General features: G+C 55.0%; 1 protein-coding gene across 3 annotated transcripts in view; it reads right to left on the bottom strand.

Annotated features, from left to right (window-relative positions):
• The window catches only part of CLIP2 (CAP-Gly domain containing linker protein 2), an 89,444-nt gene extending 81,214 nt beyond the window's left edge, over positions 1–8,230 (bottom strand). For all 3 annotated transcript variants that reach the window (XM_074390501.1, XM_039460640.2, XM_039460641.2), the window contains exon 1: positions 7,907–8,230. The gene's annotated coding sequence lies outside the window, so the exon portion shown is untranslated. The remainder of the gene's footprint in view (positions 1–7,906) is intronic.
• Between the last annotated feature and the right edge of the window lie 10,990 nt (positions 8,231–19,220).

Raw genomic sequence — 19,220 nt, 5'->3', positions numbered from 1 at the left:
AAAAAAAAAAAAATAGAGACAGAGGCCAGGTGCTCATGCCTGTAATCCCAGCACTTTCAGAGGCTGGGGCAGGCAGATCACTTGAGGTCGGGAGTTTGACACCAGCCTGACCAACATGGCAAAACCCCGTCTCTACTAAACACACACACACACACACACAATTAGCCAGGTGTGGTGGTGAGCACCTGTAATACCAGCTACCAGAGAGGCTGAGACGTGAGAATCACTTGAACCTAGGAGGTGGAGGTCGCAGTGAGCTATCATAGCATTGCACTCCAGCCTGGGCAGCAGAATGAAACTGTGTCTCAAAATAAATAAATAAATAAAGTGGCCTGTTAGCACAGTAGCTAAGGTATTTGAACCTGCGAGGTTGCTGGTTCACATCCTCAGTAGAGCCAGTCTTAAATTGAAAAACAAAAAAAATACAGAGACAGGGTCTCACTATGTTGCCCAGGCTGGTCTTGAACTCCTAGGCTCAAGCGATCCTCCAGCCTTGGCCCCCCAAAGTGCTGAGATTGCAGGCGTGAGCCACTGCACCCACTGTTGGGTGGTCAGATCTTTGCATATCTTGTTCATTGCTGGACTCGGTATCTAGGACAGCTCCCGGCCCGTACAGGAGCTCAAAAACACCTGTTTCGTGAATATATGAATGCGTTAAAATGCCCTCCTCTGGATCACATAAGCCCGGGAGGTAGAGGTTGCAGTGAGCCGAGATGGCACCACTGCACTCCAGCCTGGGTGACAGAGCGAGACTCCACGTCAAGAGAAAGAAAAAAACGCCCTCCTCTGCTACTCTCATCTTCCCCACATGGAGCTGGATTCTTACAGCACCTTGTTCACGCCCCATGACCACATTCGCCGGCCTGCTTGGAGCTATCTCTGGCAAGAACAGAGAAGGAGACCAACATTCCGACTGGCACGTCCTGCTGGAAAGGCTGGTGCCCCGAGCACACAAGGCATGGAGTGTTTCCAGTTCAACTCCTCAGCCTCCCGAGAAGCTGGGATTACAGGCGCCCACCACCACGCCCAGCTCATTCACCCACCTCGACCTCCCAAAGTGCTGGGATTGCAGGTGTAAACCACTGCACCTGGCTAATTTTTATATTTTTCTGTAGACAGGGTTCTACCATGTTGCCCGGGCAGGTCTCAAACCCCTGATATCAAGCGATCCTCCCACCTCGGCCTCCCAAAGTGCTAGGATTACAGGTGTGAGCCACTGCACCCAACTGGGGCTGAGTTTTGAAGGACAGCTGGGCAGTTAAGGAGGGCATTCCTGATGGGGACAAAGCAGAGAAGCAGGGGCAGCAGGGAGTAGAGCGTCCATCTGGGGGCTCAGTCAAGAACCCGCCACTCTCCCACGTTGCTGAGTGTGAAGTCGGGTAAGTTACACCGGCGGCGGGGAGACGTGGCGTTGGGCATGGGGGTTTTTTGCCGCCTCATACCTTTCTGTTTGGCCCCTTTTGTAATGTAGGCTGTTCCCTGTACAAACTCATTCATTCGTTCCTTTACTTCGATCCTGGGTCAGGTTCTTCGGAGCCAGGAGCCACAGAGGAGGAGAGGGAAGAAGTCTGAAAGGGGCTTGTTGGTTCTTTGTCTGATTCCAGAAAGGACTTGAGGTGATTTACAAAGATAAACACAGCCTAACCAGATTAAAAGTAAATGAGAAAATTCAGCCAGGCATCAGGGTTCACACCTGTAATCCCAGCACTCTGGGAGGTCAAGGAGGGAGAAGGGCTGGAGCCTAGGAGTTTGAGGCCAGCCTGGGCAACACAGCCAGACCTCCTCTCCAAAGAAAATTTAAAAATTAGCTGGGTATGGTCCCAGCTACTTGGGATGCTGAGGCAGGAGGATCTATTGAACCCGGGAGTTTTTGTTTTCGGTGAGCTATGATCGTGCCGCTGTACTCCAGCCTGAGGACACAGCGAAACTTGTCTCAAAAAAATCAACTGAGCCGGGCGCAGTGGCTGACGCTGGTAATCCCCGCACTCTGAGAGACCGAGGCGAATCACGAGGTCAGGAGTTCAAGACCAGCCTGGCCAACATGGTGAAACCCTGTCTACTAAAAATACAAAAAAAATTAGCAGGGCATGGTCGTGTGTGCCTGTAATCCCAGCTACTCGGGAGGCTGAGGCAGGAGAATAGCTTGAAACCAAAAATACAAAAAATTAGCAGGGCATGGTGGCATGTGCCTGTAATCCCACCTACTCGGGAGGCTGAGGCAGGAGGATTGCTTGAAACAGGGAGAAGGTTGCAGTGAGCTGAGGTCGCACCACTGCACTCCAGCCTGGGCGACAGAGTGAGACTCCGTCTCCAAAAAAAAAAAATTAGCTGGGCATGGTGGCATGGTACTTGCAGTCACAGCTAGTAGAGAGGTTAACTAAGGTTCGAAGATGGCTTGAGCCCAGGAGGTCAAAGCTGCAGTGAGTCGAGATCACGCCACTGCACTCCAGCCTGGGTGACAGAGCCAGGCCCTGCCTCAAAAAAAAACAAACCCAGCCCCAGTTCTATTCCTCCAGGACGCCCTCCAGACTACCCCACCCACCACACCAGAGCCCAGCCTCCCTATATAAGCTTCAGACCAATATGCAACCGTTGCCCACCCAACAGCTGTGCTAAGCATCCAAGTGTGTGGCCTTGAAATGTTTCTGGAAAGGGCTCATATTGTTTACATTGTCGGGAAGCAGGGCGGATGTCTTCCCAATTTAGTAAAGGCTTCCGGAAGCTCAACGCTGCACGTTGTGCGGTGGGCAGGGGCTGGAGCACCCCCAAACGGAGGCGCAGAGGCAGCCAGGCTTAGCTCCAGGCAAGGGCAGACCTCGGGACCTCGGGGTAATGGGGCGAGTTTGAAAAACCAGGCACTCCTCGTGAGCCTGAAATTCCACCCTCCCATCCCACGAGGCCAAAAAGGCAAAGGAGGGAAATGAGTCAGGAGTGGGTGTCCCTCAGGGCTCGGGCTCCAGTGGAAGGTAGGATCCCAGCCACCGAGCGAGAAACGTTCTGTCAAGACAGAAGCCGGTAAGTGGAGAGGGCCCTAAATTCGGGCCTCGTTAATAAAAGCCATCTGGCCCATTCCGCCTTCTACTCAGAAGGGAAACGTTTCATTACCATTTCGAAGCATTTCCTCTGCAAACAGGAGTTTTGCATGACTGCTTCTGTTGTGATGGCCCTACCCTTGAAGCTCAGAGAGAAGAGCCAGGGCCTGGCCTGCAATCCCAGCACTTTGGGAGGCCGAGGTGGGCGGATCCTCTGAGGTCTGAAGTTCGAGACCAGCCTGACCAACATGGAGAAACCCTGTCTCTATGTAAAAACACAAAATTAGCCAGGCGTGGTGGCACGCACCTGTAATCCCAGCTAGTGGAAAGGGCTGAGGCGAGAGAATCGCTTGAACCCAGGAGGCAGAGGTTGCAGTGAGCCAAGATCGCACCATTGCACTCCAGCCTTGGCAACAAGAGCGAAACTCCATCTCCGAAAAAAAAGCTTGAGTCCCACACTGCCGACAGAACCCAAATCTCCACGTCCTGAAAGGAGGGAGCCTCCTCCTGTCCCAGGTCAGGGCCAGGGGACGCTAGGGATGGGCAGCCCTGGTCATCCCACCTGGCCTCTTCTTCCCACACTGGCCTGAACGAATCACACCACAAGTGACCAGTCCCACATCCTGTGGCACGATGGCTAATTGACCATGGGTCTGCCTCCCCCGTCAGATCGTGAGCTCCCTGAATGCCGAGATTCACCGGTCCTCACCTAGCACGCAACCTTCATCATCAATGCAGCCAACCAATTATCCCGGTTGTGCCAGCCCCGTTTCCCACCCCCAGCCCCAGAGACCACGTGGCCTGCCCCCGCTACTAGCTGAGCAGAGGTGGGTGGGCTTCCTCATTCAGGCTGGACCAATCGGTGTCTCTCTGTACCCCAAGATGAAAGAGACTCTCGCTGTGGGTCTCGTCCCACTGGGCGTCCCATGGACTCAGGCTGCAGATCCATTCAGTGCAGCCACGCTCACAACCCGAGGAGATCGAGACTGTCGGGGAAAGGCGGAGACGGGACAGATGCCCTGGGAAAGGCGAGAAAATGAAACCGCAGTCCACAGAGAGGAAAGCCGGAGGAGGAGCTGCCTGCCAGCTTCCGGGGTCCCGGGGGGCCAGGTCGCCTGCAACTGTCGCACACATTCTCTGTCCTGCACTCCCAAGTCCCTCTTTGCTTAACCTAATTGAAGGAGGTTCCTGTTCCTAGCAACAAAATAATCCCAAAGGTATGGGATCGCAGAGCACCCCCACAGCACCCTCAAAGCCAACCCCGCTCCTTAGATCATGCCCACTCCTCACAGTTTATTTAAGGAGCCAGGGCAGCCTTAGGTGAGGCAAGTCTGGGTGTGCCTCGCCTGGGAGCTTGGGGAGAGCCGCAGTGGAAAGATACAACCCACTGGGGGCGGACCCTAAAAGCCAGAGAGCATGTTGGGACTTTGCACCTGAGCAAAAGGGCTGGGTGTCTGAGAAGGCAGGATCATAACTGTTCAGGGAAATGAACCTGAAGAGGGTGGGGTAGAATGGTGTGGCTGAAGAGGGCATGCCTTCCAGGCATACAGTAGGTGCTTAGCAAATGCATGAAGTGGCTGAGAACAGTGTGGCTCACGCCTTTAATCCCAGCACCCTGGGAGGCTGAGGCAGAGAATCACAAGATCAGGAGTTGGAGACCAGTCTGAACAACATAGTGAAACCCCGTTTCTACTGAAAATACAAAAAAGTAGCTGGATGTGGTGGTATGCACCTGTAACCTCAGCTTCTCAGGAGGCTGAGGCAGGAGAACTGCGTGAACCCGGGAGGGAGAGGTTGCAGTGAGCCACACTGCACTCCAGCCCGGGCGACAGTGCAAGACTTCATCTCAGAAAAGAAAGCATCAAGGGCAAACACAGCCACCTCTTTGTGCCAGGATATTCTTATCTGTAAAATGTAGGCAGCCTTATTAAAATATCCACAAATGAAGGAATGAAATTAAAGAGTTTAGAACCAGACTGGGTGCAGTGGCTCATGCCTGTAATCCCAGCACTTCGGGAGGCCAAGGTGGGCAGATCACTTGAGGTTATGAGTTCGAGACCAGCTTAGCCAACATGGTGAAGCCCCCATCTCTAGTAAAACTACAAAAAATTAGCCAGTTGTGATGGCATGCCCTGTAGTCCCAGGTACTCGGGAGGCTGAGGCAGAAGAATCACTTGGTTCCAGGAGGTGGAGGTTGCAGCGAGCCAAGATTGCACCACAGCACTCCAGCCCGGGCAACAGAGCAAGGTTCCGTGTTAAAAAGAAAAAACGCGGGGGAGGGGGTGGCTCAGAACCATTCTCCACAAAGCAAGCACTTAATACTTTTTTTTTTTTTAAACCTTCACAAAAGCTGAGATTCTCCCAAAGAGCCAGTGGGCAGGGAACCAGTGGGTCACAAATGTAGCTTCCCGCCCCTGGGTATAAAAACGGAGGTAGAGCAGGTAGTATCAAGAGGCCAGGACTGGCTAGGTGTGTTGGCTCATGCCTGTAATCCCAGCACTTTGGGAGGCTGAGGCGGGACGATCACCTGAGGTCAGGAGTTCAAAACCAGCCTGGCCAACATGGTGAAACCCCGTTTCTACAAAAAACACCAAAAAATTAGCCAGGTATGGTGGCACATGCCTGTAATCCCAGCTACTTGGGAGGCTGAGGCAGGAGAATTGCTTAAACTCAGGAGGCAGGGGTTGCAATGAGCTGAGATCACGCTATTGCACTCCAGCCTGGACAACAAGAAAGAAATTCCATTTCAAAAAAAAAAGAGAGAGAGAGAGAGAGAGAGCGCAGGACCAACTGTCAGCGTGGCAGGGCCTGAGGAGAGGCCAAGAGGGAACTGGAGGACCACACGTGGGCAGCCTGCTAGGTGGGGAGCAGGGACAGCTGGGGCTGTGCGGAGATGCCTTTCTACTTTCTATCACCAAGGGAGGCGGGGCCGGGGAGGCTGCAGTGAGGCAGAGAACAGCAGGTTCCGGGTCAGGGCTAACCAGCAAGCCTGCTGGAAGGACGAGCAACCTGGAGCAGACATGAGCCTCCTCTCCCTGCAACGTGAGTGAGTGGAGGCTGGGGAGCCACTCTGTGCCAGCAATAACACATACAGGACGTCTACTCGGTCGCAGGGCACACAGTTCGCCCAACAACCCTAAAAGGCAGATCCCATAAGGATCTCACGTTTACAGATGAGGAAGTTGAGGCAGAGAGAGCTGCAGTGTGCAGGATCGCATAGCCAGGGAGTGGCTCCAGCATCTGAACTCTTCACCGCCAAGGTAGACAGCAGATGCTGGAAAGCGAGTCGTGCTCCTTGGAGTCACTCCCGATGCTGGGATTTGGGGCTCTGAGTGCAGAATTCCAGGCGCCACCTTCCCAGCCTCGGGCTGGAGCTTGCAGGTGCACACGGGTGGGTGCAGAGGAGGCTCCTCTCAGGTGCCTCCGCCTGCGGCTTCTGCCTTTGCAGCCCCTCTCTCCATCTCCACCCCTCCACCTGTCCTGAAGTGGAACCCCCACATCTTTCCCGGGCTGTGCATCCTGGGCTCAGCCACCGGTCCAAGTCCTCTAACTCCTACGCCGTTTCTCTAACCCAACAGCCTCCTTTTCTGACTCCAAACCCTTATTCACGCCACTTCTCCTACACGAAACCCCCTTCAAGCATCCTGGCAGCAAACTTCTGCATGATGCTCTATTAAGTTTTCTAGTCTGGCCCACCCTCCAGGGGTCCCCCTCCATGCCCCCTGCTTCCCCACAGTAATGCATTCATCGACCCCCCGGGCTGCACTTCCCGCAGGCACCGAGGCTCCCGTCCCATGTACCAGCCAGCCCCTAGAAGTGCTGAGCCAGGTAACAGCAGCTGAATGAATGAAGGGCTTATTGTTTACATTTACAACCGATGCGGAAGAGCCTTCTGGAGCACACACGTGGTGCTCCCTGCCCCCTCCTCCTCTTCCTCTGCTCACAGCCCTAGGCCACCCCCAACCACCTCTCTATGCCACCGTGCGAGAGTGAAGGCAGCCCCCTTCATCCCAGAGCCCCACTTCTCACCCAGAAGGGAGAGGAGGGGTCTCGGACGTTGGGGAACACACTGCTGGGTGGGTGATTTCCCCTCAAGGTGCTCTCTCTGCCCGTCCTTCCCAGGGTAGCGCTAGGGCCTGCGTGGCAGTGCCCAGTGGGCACCCGCTCGGCCCAAGCTCCGCCTGAAAGGTCCAAACGGGCGGGCCCTGGAGGCTTGGCCAAGCATCCTCCGAGGCCACCGCCCCTGCCCGGGAGGAAGGCAGAAAATCTGCTGCCTCACCAGTCACCGGCGCCAGCTTGGGGGGGCACCCCTGAGGGAAGCCGCCCGCCTCAACCTCCTCCTACCCCTCCTCAGCCATGCACTTCAACCAAGTTTTGCAAAGGGCATCTGCCAGGCGACCCCAGGGCGTGTAGCAGGGAGGAGCCGAGGAGTCCCGGATCTCCCAGACCCCAGGTTTGGAGGTGGGGGTTGCATGGCCGCGCCCACCAGGCTGTGCCCTCCCGGCAGCGCGTCCAGCCGTCTTGCTCTGCCCTTGGGAGGGGGTCGGGCGGTCCCCCGACAGATGGACCAAACCCCCGTCCGTGGGTGGGGACCCCGGTGAGGCCGGTGATGCCTTCGCCAGGGTGACCCGAAGCCCGGGAATCGCCCCCAACCCTGGCACCCCAGCAGCGCCCCCTCCTCTCCTGCAAGCGACGGGGAAGTTGGGGCGCACCCCAGCCAGCTCCCGCCCACGCCCCCCGGCCGGCCTCGAACCCTCCCGCCCCTGCCCACGCCCCGACAATGCCTCCGGGCCGGCCGCCCCGCCGCCCCCCGCATCTCTCCGTCCTTTGTTGCCCGCGCGACCCCCTCCCCCGGGCCCCTCCGCGGCCCCTACCTTCGCCCCTCCAGCGTCAGGCTCCGCGGCGGGAGGCCCGGAGAGCCCCGGCCTCCTCCTGTCGGGCCCGGGCGCAGGGGGCGAGGATGCTGCGGCCCCTCCCTGCGCGGCGCTGCCCACGGCTGCACCCGCTCCTGGCGCCGGGGATCCCCGCAGTCGGCGCTCGGGGCCCGGGCGTCGCGCCCCGTCTCCGGGAAGGCGGGAGGCGCGCACCGAGGCCGCCGGGCAGCCGCCTGCGCGCCCCGCGGCCGAGCCGAGCCGAGCCGAGCGCCCTCGGAGCCCGCGGAGCCCGCGGAGCCAGCGGCCCGGCTCCGGGAGGGAACAAAAGGGGCCGGCGCTGGGGCGGGCGCGGGAGGGCGGGGCCTGCGGCGAGAGGGGGCGGGCCAGGCGCGCGCGGGCGGCCTTGCGGTTCTCAGACCGCGGCTCCGCGCGGAAAGCGGGCGGGCGGGCGGAACACGCGGAGCAACCTCTTCCCCCTCGGCCCCGTCCAGCCCCTTCCCCTCCCGGGCCGCCGCTGTCCTTGGTGGAGCGCCGGGGGTTCGCCCACACCCACCTCCGCGCTGGGCACCTGGTGCCGCTTGCATCGCGTTTGGTGAAACGCAATCTCCAGCCATGCCACGCTTGAAAAGATGTCTCGGGTCTCTGGGAGGGACCGCAGCTTGGGGAGGGGAGACGCTGTTGGCGCTGGACAGAAAGGGATGAGAAGGGGACAGTGCAGCTGGGGCGAAAACTTAAGGTCTGTGTCCGGGCCAGCGTGGGTCGGGAGCTGCGGCAGAGGGTCTCCTGGTTATCAGGGATCTCACAGCCTGGGCAGTGGCTCACGCCTGTAATCCCAGCGCTTTGAAAAGCCAAAGCGGGCAGATCGCTTGAGGCCAGGAGTTCGAGACCAGCCTGGGCAACATAGTGCGACCTCCATCTCTACGAAAAGTACAGAAATTAGCCGGGTGCACGCCTGTGGTCCCAGCTACCGGGGAGGCTAAGGTGGGAATATCACTGGAGCCCAGGAGGTCGAGGCTGTAGTGAGCCGTGATGAAGCCACTGCCCTCCAGCCTGAGCAACAGAGTAAGACTCTGTCTCAAAAAAAAACCAAAAAAACAAAAAACTGCTGGGCTTGGTGGCTCAGGCCTGTAATCCCGGCACTTTGGGATGCCAAGGCAGGAGGATCACAAGGTCAGGAGACCAGCCTGGCCAACATGGTGAAACCCCATCTCTACTAAAAATACAAAAAATTAGCCGGGCATGGTGGTACATGTCTGTAGTCCCAGCTAATCAGGAAGCTGAGCCAGGAGAATCGCATAAACCTGGGAGGTGGAGGTTGCAGTGAGCCAAGATCGTGTCACTGCACTCCAGCCTGGACAACAGAGTGAGACTTCATCTCAGAAAAAAAAAAAAAAGGATCTCATGGGGATTGGCTCCCAAGATACAAATGAATCCTCCCCAGGACAGGATGCATCTACTGCTATTTCAGAGGAGTTGAGACAGCTGCCAGGTCCCCTCCTGGGTGGAGAGACATCAGATGCCAAGTGACAGCTCAGGAACCAAGCAGTGACCAAACCCCAACACCCGTCCGTCCGTGACCAGGCTGCAGTGGGCTTCTGTGGCCTGGTCTCCCTCTGTCTCCCCTTGATAAGCCAGCCCGGACGCCTTTGACTTTGCTGGCCTTTCTACCAGTCCTGCCCTGCCCACTTTCTCTGTTTGACAAATCATACTTCCCCTTCAAAGCAGAGCTTAACTGTTCCTGCTTTTCCCTGCAGTGCAGGGATGTGGGGGTTGGGGGAGGTTGTGGTCTGTATGGTAAGACCGCTGTTCTGTGGCAGGGAGATGCCACATATGATCTTGTTCTTATTCCCTAAGGGACCTAGCGCAATGCTTGGCAGAGGGTAGACATCCAGTAATATTTGTTGAATGAAAGAACTTGGAAAGTCAGCATTACCACCCCTCAACTGTCTTGGTATCCATAATCTTTGAGAAATGAGTGAACCTCTCTTTTTTTTTTTTTTTTTTTTTTTTTTGAGACGGAGTCTTGCTCTGTTGCCAGGCTGGACTGCAGTGGCACGATCTCCGCTCACTGCAACCTCCGCCTCCCAGGAGCGAACCTGTTCTTAGAGAAGGGATCTCACTCTGTCACCCAGTCTGGAGTGCTGTGGCGGGATCATAGCTCACTGCAGCCTCAGACTCCCAGGCTCAAACGATCCTCCTGCCTTGACCTACATAGTAGCTGGGACTACAGACACGCACCACCATGCCCGGCTAATTTTTGTACTTTTTTTTTTTTTTTTTTAATTGAGACGGAGTTTCGCTCTTGTTACCCAGGCTGGAGTACAATGGCGCGATCTCGGCTCACCGCAACCTCCGCCTCCTGGGTTCAGGCAATTCTCCTGCCTCAGCCTCCTGAGTAGCTGGGATTACAGGCACGCGCCACCATGCCCAGCTAATTTTTTGTATTTTTAGTAGAGACGGGGTTTCACCATGTTGACCAGGATGGTCTCGATCTCCTGACCTCGTGATCTGCCCGCCTCGTCCTCCCACAGTGCTGGGATTACAGGCTTGAGCCACCGCGCCCGGCTAATTTTTGTACTTTTTATAGAGATGGGGTCTCATTATGTTGTTCAGGCTGATGAAACCCCATCTCCACAGAAAATGCAGAAATTGGCCGGGTGTGGTGGCACACGCCTGTAATCCCAGCTACTCGGGAGGCTGAGGCTTGAGAATGGCTTGAACCCAGGAGGCAAAGGTTGCAGTGAACTGAGATCACACTATTGCACTCCAGCCTGGACAACAGAGCAAAACTCCACCTCAAAAAATACAAAATAAATAAAATAGGCTAGGTGCAGTGGCTCACGCCTGTAATCCCAGCACTTTGGGAGGCTGAGGCGGGTGGATCATGGATCACAAGGTCAGGAGTTCGAGACCAGCCTGGCCTACATGGTGAAACCCTGTCCCTACTGAAAATACTAAAATTAGCTGAGTGTGGTTGTAGTGAGCTGAGATCACACCACTGCAATCCAGTCTGGGTGACAGAGCAAGACTCTGTCTCAAAATAACTAAATAAAATTAATAAATTAAAAAAAAATAAAATAAAGAGAGGCAGGGATTTGCCGAGGTGACACGAGTCCCGCTGGGCTCCGGCCCCTGCCCAGCAGATATAGCCTCTGACGCCTGTCTCGGGAGGTAGGCAGGGTACCCCAACTCCCACAGGCTCCCCTCCCTCACTGATGGCCCCCAGTATTATTCAGAGCAACGGCCTGCAGCCAGCAGACCTTACCTGACCATGGGTAGGCGGAGCTTCAAAGGGCAACTCACCTGAGAGGGACACCTTTTGTCCTTGCTCTAGGGGAGAGAAGACAGGCTTCTGTCTTGTTAAAGTTCGCATTCGGGTTTTTCTACGTCTTCCAGTAGCTGGAACTGATGCTGTGTGATGTAGAGGTTGGGGGTCCTGGCCTTGGTCCCTGCCCTGGCATCAGACCCCAGTGATGGCTGGGGAGGCAGGTGGGGGGATGGGGGGGAGGGGTTGCTGTCCCAGCTGACCTCTCACCCAGGCCTTTTGTCTCCACGGAAACTGCTGATTTGGTCATTTTCTCGCTGACGAAGGCTGTGACCAGCAGTCTCACCACCAGAGTTTTCCTGGGAAGAGGGAGTCAGGAATAATTTTCAAGCCAGAGCAGAATTCTCTGCGGCTTGCCACGGGCCAGCCATGGGAGAGACGGGCTGCTTTGCAGGCTGCCGTCTCTCTGGTATACTATTTACTTGTTTGTTTGTTATTTTACTTTTTGGAGGTAGAGACAGAGGCTTGCTATGTTGCCCAGGCTGGTCTCGAACTCCTGTTCTCAAGTGATCCTCCCACCTCGGCCTCCCAAAGCGCTGGTATTACAGGCTCCAGGCACCACGCCTAGTCTGTTTTTATTTTATTTTTTATTTTTCATTTTAGAATCTGTGGGATAGCCACAGAAAGATATTTTTGCAGTGTCTGAACTGCTGTTTACAAGGAATTTGTTATAATGTGGGGAAACACTTATGTATGTACGTCCACCAGGAAAATATGCTTCATAAAACTGTGGGGACGGAGCCGGCCTCAGTGGCTCAAGCCTGTCATCCCAGCGAGTGGGAAGGCTGAGGTGGGAGGATCGCTTGAGCCCAGGAGTTGGAGGCTACGGTGAGCTATGATCGTGCCATTGCACTCCAGCCTGGGCAACAGCAAGATCTCGTCTTTATTTTACTTTTTTAAAAAATTGTGGGCAGGCCGGGTGCGGTGGCTCACGCCTGTAATCCCAGCACTTTGGGAGGCCGAGGGGGATGGATCACAAGGTCAAGAGATCGAGACCATCCTGGTCAACATGGTGAAACCCCGTCTCTACTAAAAACACTAAAAATTAGCTGGGCATGGTGGCGCGTGCCTGTAATCCCAGCTACTCAGGAGGCTGAGGCAGGAGAATCGCTTGAACCTGGGAGGCTGAGGTTACAGTGAGCCGGAATCATGTCACTGCACTCCAGCCTGGTGACAGAGCGAGACTCCATCTCAAAAATAAAAAAAATAAAAAATAAAAAAACCTAGTAACTGTGGTAGGCTTTGGGTGGGGGGAATCCGTGGGATTTCTCTTTCTTTTTCTGAATTTTCCTACAACAGCCATGTGCTTGCTGCTTTGGGAACTAAATAAAGAAACTTAAACTCAAACTGCTTCTGTTGAAATGACTGGACATGGCTGTGGCCTTAATGCCTAGCAGAGCAGAGGCTGCCCAGAGCAGCAGGTGGCACAGGCTGGGAATGGCATCACCATGGAGATCCCAGCCAAGGCTATCACGCCCGTGGCCACGCGCTCACTTTCAAAGGCGTGGACTTTGCCTACATCCAGTTCTCCCCGCCTTGGTGAATGTCTGTCTCCGACGCAGCCCCGGCACCTCCCTCCGGCTTGGTACGGTGGCAGGACAGCAGCCCAGTGGTAAAGCAAGGCTATAGTAGCTGTCTGCTGCCGGGAGATAGGGGGAGTCCCCCCAGTTGGGGGTTTCCAGGATGCTGGGGGCTTTTTCTATGCAGCCTCCCCGGATTTCCCCAGGGAAGATAACAAGGCCTCCCCTGCTGGGTGAAGGAAAGCTAGAGTGGCTGAGGATTGTTACAAGAGAGGCTTAAGCTTAAAACCCTGCGTGGGTTGTGGTGAGAAATGAAGACCACCCCAAAGAGAACAGGCAAAGCCAGCTCATTCAGACATTGTTATTGCAGGGGAAGAGGGCCAGCAAAAGCCAGCGTCTTTAAAAGGTTTATTCATTCGTGTTTTGATATAGGGTCTTGCTATGTTGCCCAGGCTGGTCTTGAACTCCTGGGCTAAAGCAATCCTCTGTGTCTCAGCCTCCCAAGTAGCTGGGATTACGGGCACACACGAGCACTCTTCACTTATGGAAATTTTTTAAAATAAATTTATTTTATTTTATTTTATTTTATATTTTTGAGCCGAAGTCTTGCTCTGTCACCCAGGGTGGAGTGCAGTGGTGTGATCTTGGCTCACTGAAACCTCTACCTCCTGGGTTCAAGTGATTCTCCTGCCTCAGCCTGCGGAGTAACTGGGACTACAGGCACTCACCACCATACCTTGCTAATTTTTGTGTTTTTGGTAGAGATGGGGTTTTGCCATTTTGGCCAGGCTGGTCTCGAACTCCTGACCTCAAGTGATCCACCCACCTCAGCCTCCCAAAGTGCTGGAGTTACAGGTGTGAGCCACCAAGCAGGACCCAGAGTCAGTTTTTTTTTTTTTTAAAGGGTCTTGGCACAGTGGCTCATGCCTGTAATCCCAGTACTTTGGGAGACTGAGGCAGGCAGATCACAAGGTCAAGAGATCGAGACCATCCTGGCCAACATGGCGAAACCCCGTCCCTACTAAAAATACAAAAATTAGCCGGGTGTAGTGGTGCGCGCCTGTAGTCCCAGCTACTCGGGAGGCTGAGGCAGGAGAATCACTTGAACCCCGGAGGCACAGGTTGCAGTGAGCCGAGATCGCGCCACTGCACTCCAGCCTGGCGACAGGATAGAGACCTAGGTTGCGCAGGCTGGTCTCAGCCTCCTCCTCTCAAGCAATCCTCCTACCTCAGCCTCCCAAAGCACTGGGGTTACAGGCATGAGCCACTGTGCCCTGTCAAGTCAGTGTTTTAATCACCGCACTCCCTCCCTGCCTGCCAGATGAAGCAGCGGCTGTGACCAAGCATTGGTGGGACACCAAGGACACCACCCTGTGGCTCATGTCTGCAGCAGAAGCCAGAGGCTGAGGCCTGATCGGGGGATGTCTCCCCGCTGGGTAACCTCTGAACTGGCTTTTCCAAACAAGGACCAAGGACCTTGGGAGTGGGAGAACGTGGAAGGAAGAACCGACCCCTCCGCGGCATACAGCGCCAACACTCACCGAGTCACAGGGGACTTTGTAGAGACAAGGGTCTTTTTTTTTTTTTTTTTTTTTTTTTGAGTCAGAGTCTCACACCTGTCGCCCAGGCTGGAGCGCAATGGCATGATCTCCACTCACGGCAACCTCTGCCTCCCGGGTTCAAGCAACTCTCCTGCCTCAGCCTAACAAGTAGCTGGGACTACAGAAGCACGCCACCATGCCTGGCTGATTTTTTTTTTGAGGGGGCAGTGATGGTGTTTTGCTCTCACTCTTGTTGCCCAGGCTGGAGTGCAATGGCGTGATCTCAGCTCATGGCAACTTCCGCCTCCCAGGTTCAAGTGATTCTCCTGCCTCTACCTCCTGAGTAGCTGGGATTACAGGCAGGCGTGCACCACCACGCCCAGCTAATTTTGTATATTTTTTAGTAGAGACGGGGTTGGTCAGGCTGGCCTTGAACTCCCGACCTCAGGTGATCCACTTGCCTCAGCCTCCCAGAGTGCTGAGATTACAGGCATGAGCCACCACGCCCGGCCTAATTTTTGTATTTTTAGTAGAGATGGGGTTTCACCGTGTTGGCCAGGCTGGTCTCAAACTCCTGACCTCAGGTGATCTGCCTGCCTCAGCCTCCGAAAGTGCTGGGATTATAGGTGTGAGCCACGGCGCCCGGCCAGGGGGCCTTTGCAGGCTGCTGGCTGGTTCCTGCTGGGATGGACATCGCTGCCCCCCAAAGCCTTAGGTGCTCATGGCCTCCACTCGTCCTGGGGTCACTTCCTCCCTGGGTTCCAGGCCACACAGCCCCATGTTCCTCCTGCCAGGGGAAGCCCCTAGAAGTTGCTGGCTAAGGGCCCCCCTGCAGTTCGTCAGTTTCCAGCCTCCAGGCCGTTCTCCACAGCTGCTATTCCTCACTCAGCCCAGCAGTCCGAGTCCCATGGTGGCACATCTGTGCAGTTATGTCACCCGGCTGAGGCAGTGACACGCCCTGAAGCTTGTTTATTCTGAATTTCCAGGAGCCGTCTGCCCAGGGACACTGCCCTGGACCGGGCTGGGCTCTTTCTCCCCTGATTCCTGCAGAGCTTCTCCCAGGCCTCCGCTGTAAAGCCACGGTTTCTCTCCCAGGCCAGGTCTAAGGGGACATCTCCTCTAGGCCCTTTTGCACCTTTCTGATACTTTTTTGTTGTTGAGATGGAATTTCGCTCTTGTTGCCCAGGCTGGAGTACAGTGGTTCAATCTTGACTCACTGCAACCTCCGCCTCCTGGGTTCAAGTGATCCTCCTAACTCAGCCTCCTGAGTAGCTGGGAATACAGGCGTGTATCACTACGCCCAGCTCATTTTTGTATTTTTAGTAGAGACAGGGTTTTACCATGTTGGCCAGGCTGGCCTCGAACTTCTGACCTCAAGTGATCCACCTGCCTCGGCCTCTGAAAGTGCTGGGATTACAGGCGTGAGCCAGCACACCTGGCCTGGGCCACAAACTTTTTTTTTTTTTTTTTTTTTTTTTTGAGATGGAGTTTTGTTTCACTCTTGTTGCCCAAGATGGAGTGCAGGGGCGCGATCTCGGCTCATCACTACCTCCACCTCCCGGGTTCAAGTGATTCTCCTCCCTCAGCCTCCCGAATAGCTGGGATTCCAGGCATGCGCCACCATGCTTGGCTAATTTTTGTATTTTTAGTAGAGATGGAGTTTCACCTTGTTTGCCAGGCTGGTCCTGAACTCCTGGCCTCAAGCAATCCTCCTGCCTCAGCCTCCCAAAGTGCTGGGATTATAGGTGTGAGCCATTACGCCTTGCCTGGGCCACAGACATTTAATTCTTTATGTGTAGGGGCTTAAGCTTCCTGGAGGAGGTTATAGCCTAGGTGTGCCTTGAGGGACGGATGTGGCAGGCAGAGGGTGACGGACACTTGAAGAGCTCAAGTGTCCAGGGAGTAGGGACTGAGATGACAGCAGAGGAGAGGCCGGACTCAGTCAGGGAGGGCCTTGTATGGCTGGGCTGTAACACTGGCTTTTTCTCTTTTTTTTTTTTTTTTTGAGACGGAGTTTCGCTCTTGTTACCCAGGCTGGAGTGCAATGGCGCGATCTCGGCTCAGCGCAACCTCCGCCTCCTGGGTTCAGGCAATTCTCCTGCCTCAGCCTCCTGAGTAGCTGGGATTACAGGCACGCGCCACCATGCCCAGCTACTTTTTTTTTGTATTTTTAGTAGAGACGGGGTTTCACCATGTTGACCAGGATGGTCTCGATGTCTTGACCTCGTGATCCACCCGCCTCGGCCTCCGAAAGTGTTGGGATTACAGGCGTGAGCCACCGCGCCCGGCCAAAACTGGCTTTTTCTTAAGGGCAATGGGGAGCCCTGGAGGGTTCTAGGCAGGGGAGAGATGCATTTTACGCCTGAAGCCTGGTTCCCTAGGCCATGAGGGGACTGCATGGCCACAGATGGGAGGAGATGGCCGGGACCTTGGGAGTGAGCTGAGAAAAAGCGAGTCCTTGAGAATGGGCTCCTCACACTCCAAGCTTCTGTCTCCTCCCAGCAACAGGTGGGACCTCAGCCCCCAACGCCTCTGACGCTGAGGCGAGGGTTTTGCTGCCTGCAGTTGAGATATCAGATGGACCTCAGCTGTCTGGATCAGAAATCTCCCAGTGTCCTGGCAGGGGGTAATTAGCCAAGCCTCACAGGGCCAGGGACAATGACATGCTTGTTTTTCCAAGCCTGCTGTCCCCCTGTGGACACCAACATTCTTTTGTGTCCTCAAAGGGATGTTAGACCAGGCGCAGTGCTCACACCTGTCATCCCAGCACTTTGGGAGGCCAAGGCAGGCGGATCACCTGAGGTCAGGAGTTTGAGACCAGCCTGGCCAACATGGTGAAACGTCATCTCTACTAAAAATACAAAAATTACCCAGGCGAGGTGGTGGGTGCCTGTAATCCCAGCTACTGGGGAGGCTGAGGCAGGAGAATCACTTGAGGCCGCAGTGAGCCAAGATCACGCCATTATACTCCAGCCTGGGCAACAAGAGCAAAACTCCCATCTCAAAAAAAAAAAAAAAAAAAAAGAAGGGAGTCACATGTCAGATACTGCAGGGCAGTGGGACTGTTTCTGTACAAAGCATTTCACACTCACCTTTTCATGTTGATTGGGGAAGAAGAAGAAAACCCCGTAATCTTAGTCCGGAGTGGTCAGCTCTGATAAAAGACTTAGCCAAGGCCAGGCTCAATGGCTCACACCTGTAATCGCAGCAGTTTGGGAGGCTGAGGCAGGAGGATCGATTGAGCCCAGAAGTTCGAGAGCAGTCTGGGCAACACAGCAAGACAACACAGCAAGACCCCCATGTCTACTAAAAAAGAAGAAAATCAGCTGGGTGTAGTGGTGCCCAGCAGCAGTCCCAGCTACTCGGGAGGCTGAGGCAGGAGGATTGCTTGAGCCCGGAGGTTGAGGCTGCAGTAAGCCATGATTGTGCCCCTGTACTTCAGTCTGGGTGACAGAGCAAGACCTCATCTGAAAAATAAAAGGTTTGGCCGGGCGCGGTGGCTCAAGCCTGTAATCCCAGCACTTTGGGAGGCCGAGGCGGGTGGATCACGAGGTCAAGAGATCGAGACCATCCCGGTCAACATGGTGAAACCCCGTCTCTACTAAAAATACAAAAAATTAGCTGGGCGTGGTGGCACGTGCCTGTAATCCCAGCTACTCAGGAGGCTGAGGCAGGAGAATTGCCTGAACCCAGGAGGCGGAGGTTGCGGTGAGCCGAGAGCGCGCCATTGCACTCCAGCCTGGGCAACAAGAGCGAAACTCCGTCTCCAAAAAAATAAAATAAAATAAAATAAAATAAAAGGTTTAACAAGGAAGAGAGGAGGAGGTGGCCAAAATGAATTTTTTGTGTCTTCGGCAGGAGGCAGGAGGGTGCCTGTGAATGTCATCAGTGAGTTGGCGCCTGTCCCCTCCACCCTGGAGCTGAAGGCAGCTTCTGCACAAACCCTCCTGAGGCCTGCAGGCCTGCTCTGTGACTCAGTTTCCCCATCATGTGCTGCTGCTGCTTTTTTTCTTTCATTAAGACTCCCCCTGCACCCTCCCTGCAGGGTCACTGGGCTGGTGCCCTGAGCAGGGAGGAGCCCCGTGTGGCCTCGGACCTCAGAGCCCTCTCTGCTGGCTCACTGACCTGTTTGCAGCAACTCTGGACTCATAGCCGACGCTGCAAACTGAGGTTCCCGGAGTAATGCTTTTTTTTTTCTTTTTTTTTTGAGACGGAGTCTTGCTCTGCCACCCAGGCTGGGCTGGAGTGCAGTGATGAGATCTCGGCTCACGCAACCTCCACCTCCCAGGTTCAAGTGATTCTCCTGAGTAGCTGGGATTACAGGCACCCGCCACCACGCTTGGCTAATTTTTTGCTTTATTTTTTAGTTAGAGTCTTGCTCTGTTGCCCAGGCTGGAGTGCAGTGGCCCGGTTTTGGCTCACTGCAACCTCTGACCCCAGGTTCAAGCGAGTCTCCAGCTTCAGCCTCCTGAGTAGCTGGGATTGCAGGTGCACACCACCACACCTGGCTAATTTTTGTATTTTAGTAGCGACGGGGTTTCACCATGTTCGCCAGGATGGTCTTGATCTCTTGACCTTGTGATCCACCCACCTTGGCCTCCCAAAGCGCTGGGATTATAGACTGAGCCACTGCGCCCGGCCAGTTTGTTTGTTCGTTTAAGAGGAAGTCTCACTCTGTTGCCCAGGCTGGAATACAGTGTCACAATCTTGGCTCACTGCAACCTCCGCCTCCCGGGTTCAAGTGATTCTCCTGCCTCAGCCTCCCGAGTAGCTGGGATTACAGGTACATACCACCATGCCTGGCTAATTTTTGTATTTTTAGTAGAGACGGTGTTTTACCATATTGGTCAGATGGTTCTTAAACTCCTGACCTCAGGTGATCTGCTCGCCTCAGCCTCCCAAAGTGCTGGGATTACAGGTGTAGTCAC

The sequence above is a fragment of the Saimiri boliviensis genome, chromosome 20, assembly GCF_048565385.1.
Source record: "Saimiri boliviensis isolate mSaiBol1 chromosome 20, mSaiBol1.pri, whole genome shotgun sequence".
NCBI classification, from domain to species: domain Eukaryota; kingdom Metazoa; phylum Chordata; class Mammalia; order Primates; family Cebidae; genus Saimiri; species Saimiri boliviensis.
Note: the sequence above shows the minus strand (reverse complement) of the source record. Positions and strands in the feature narration are given on the sequence as shown.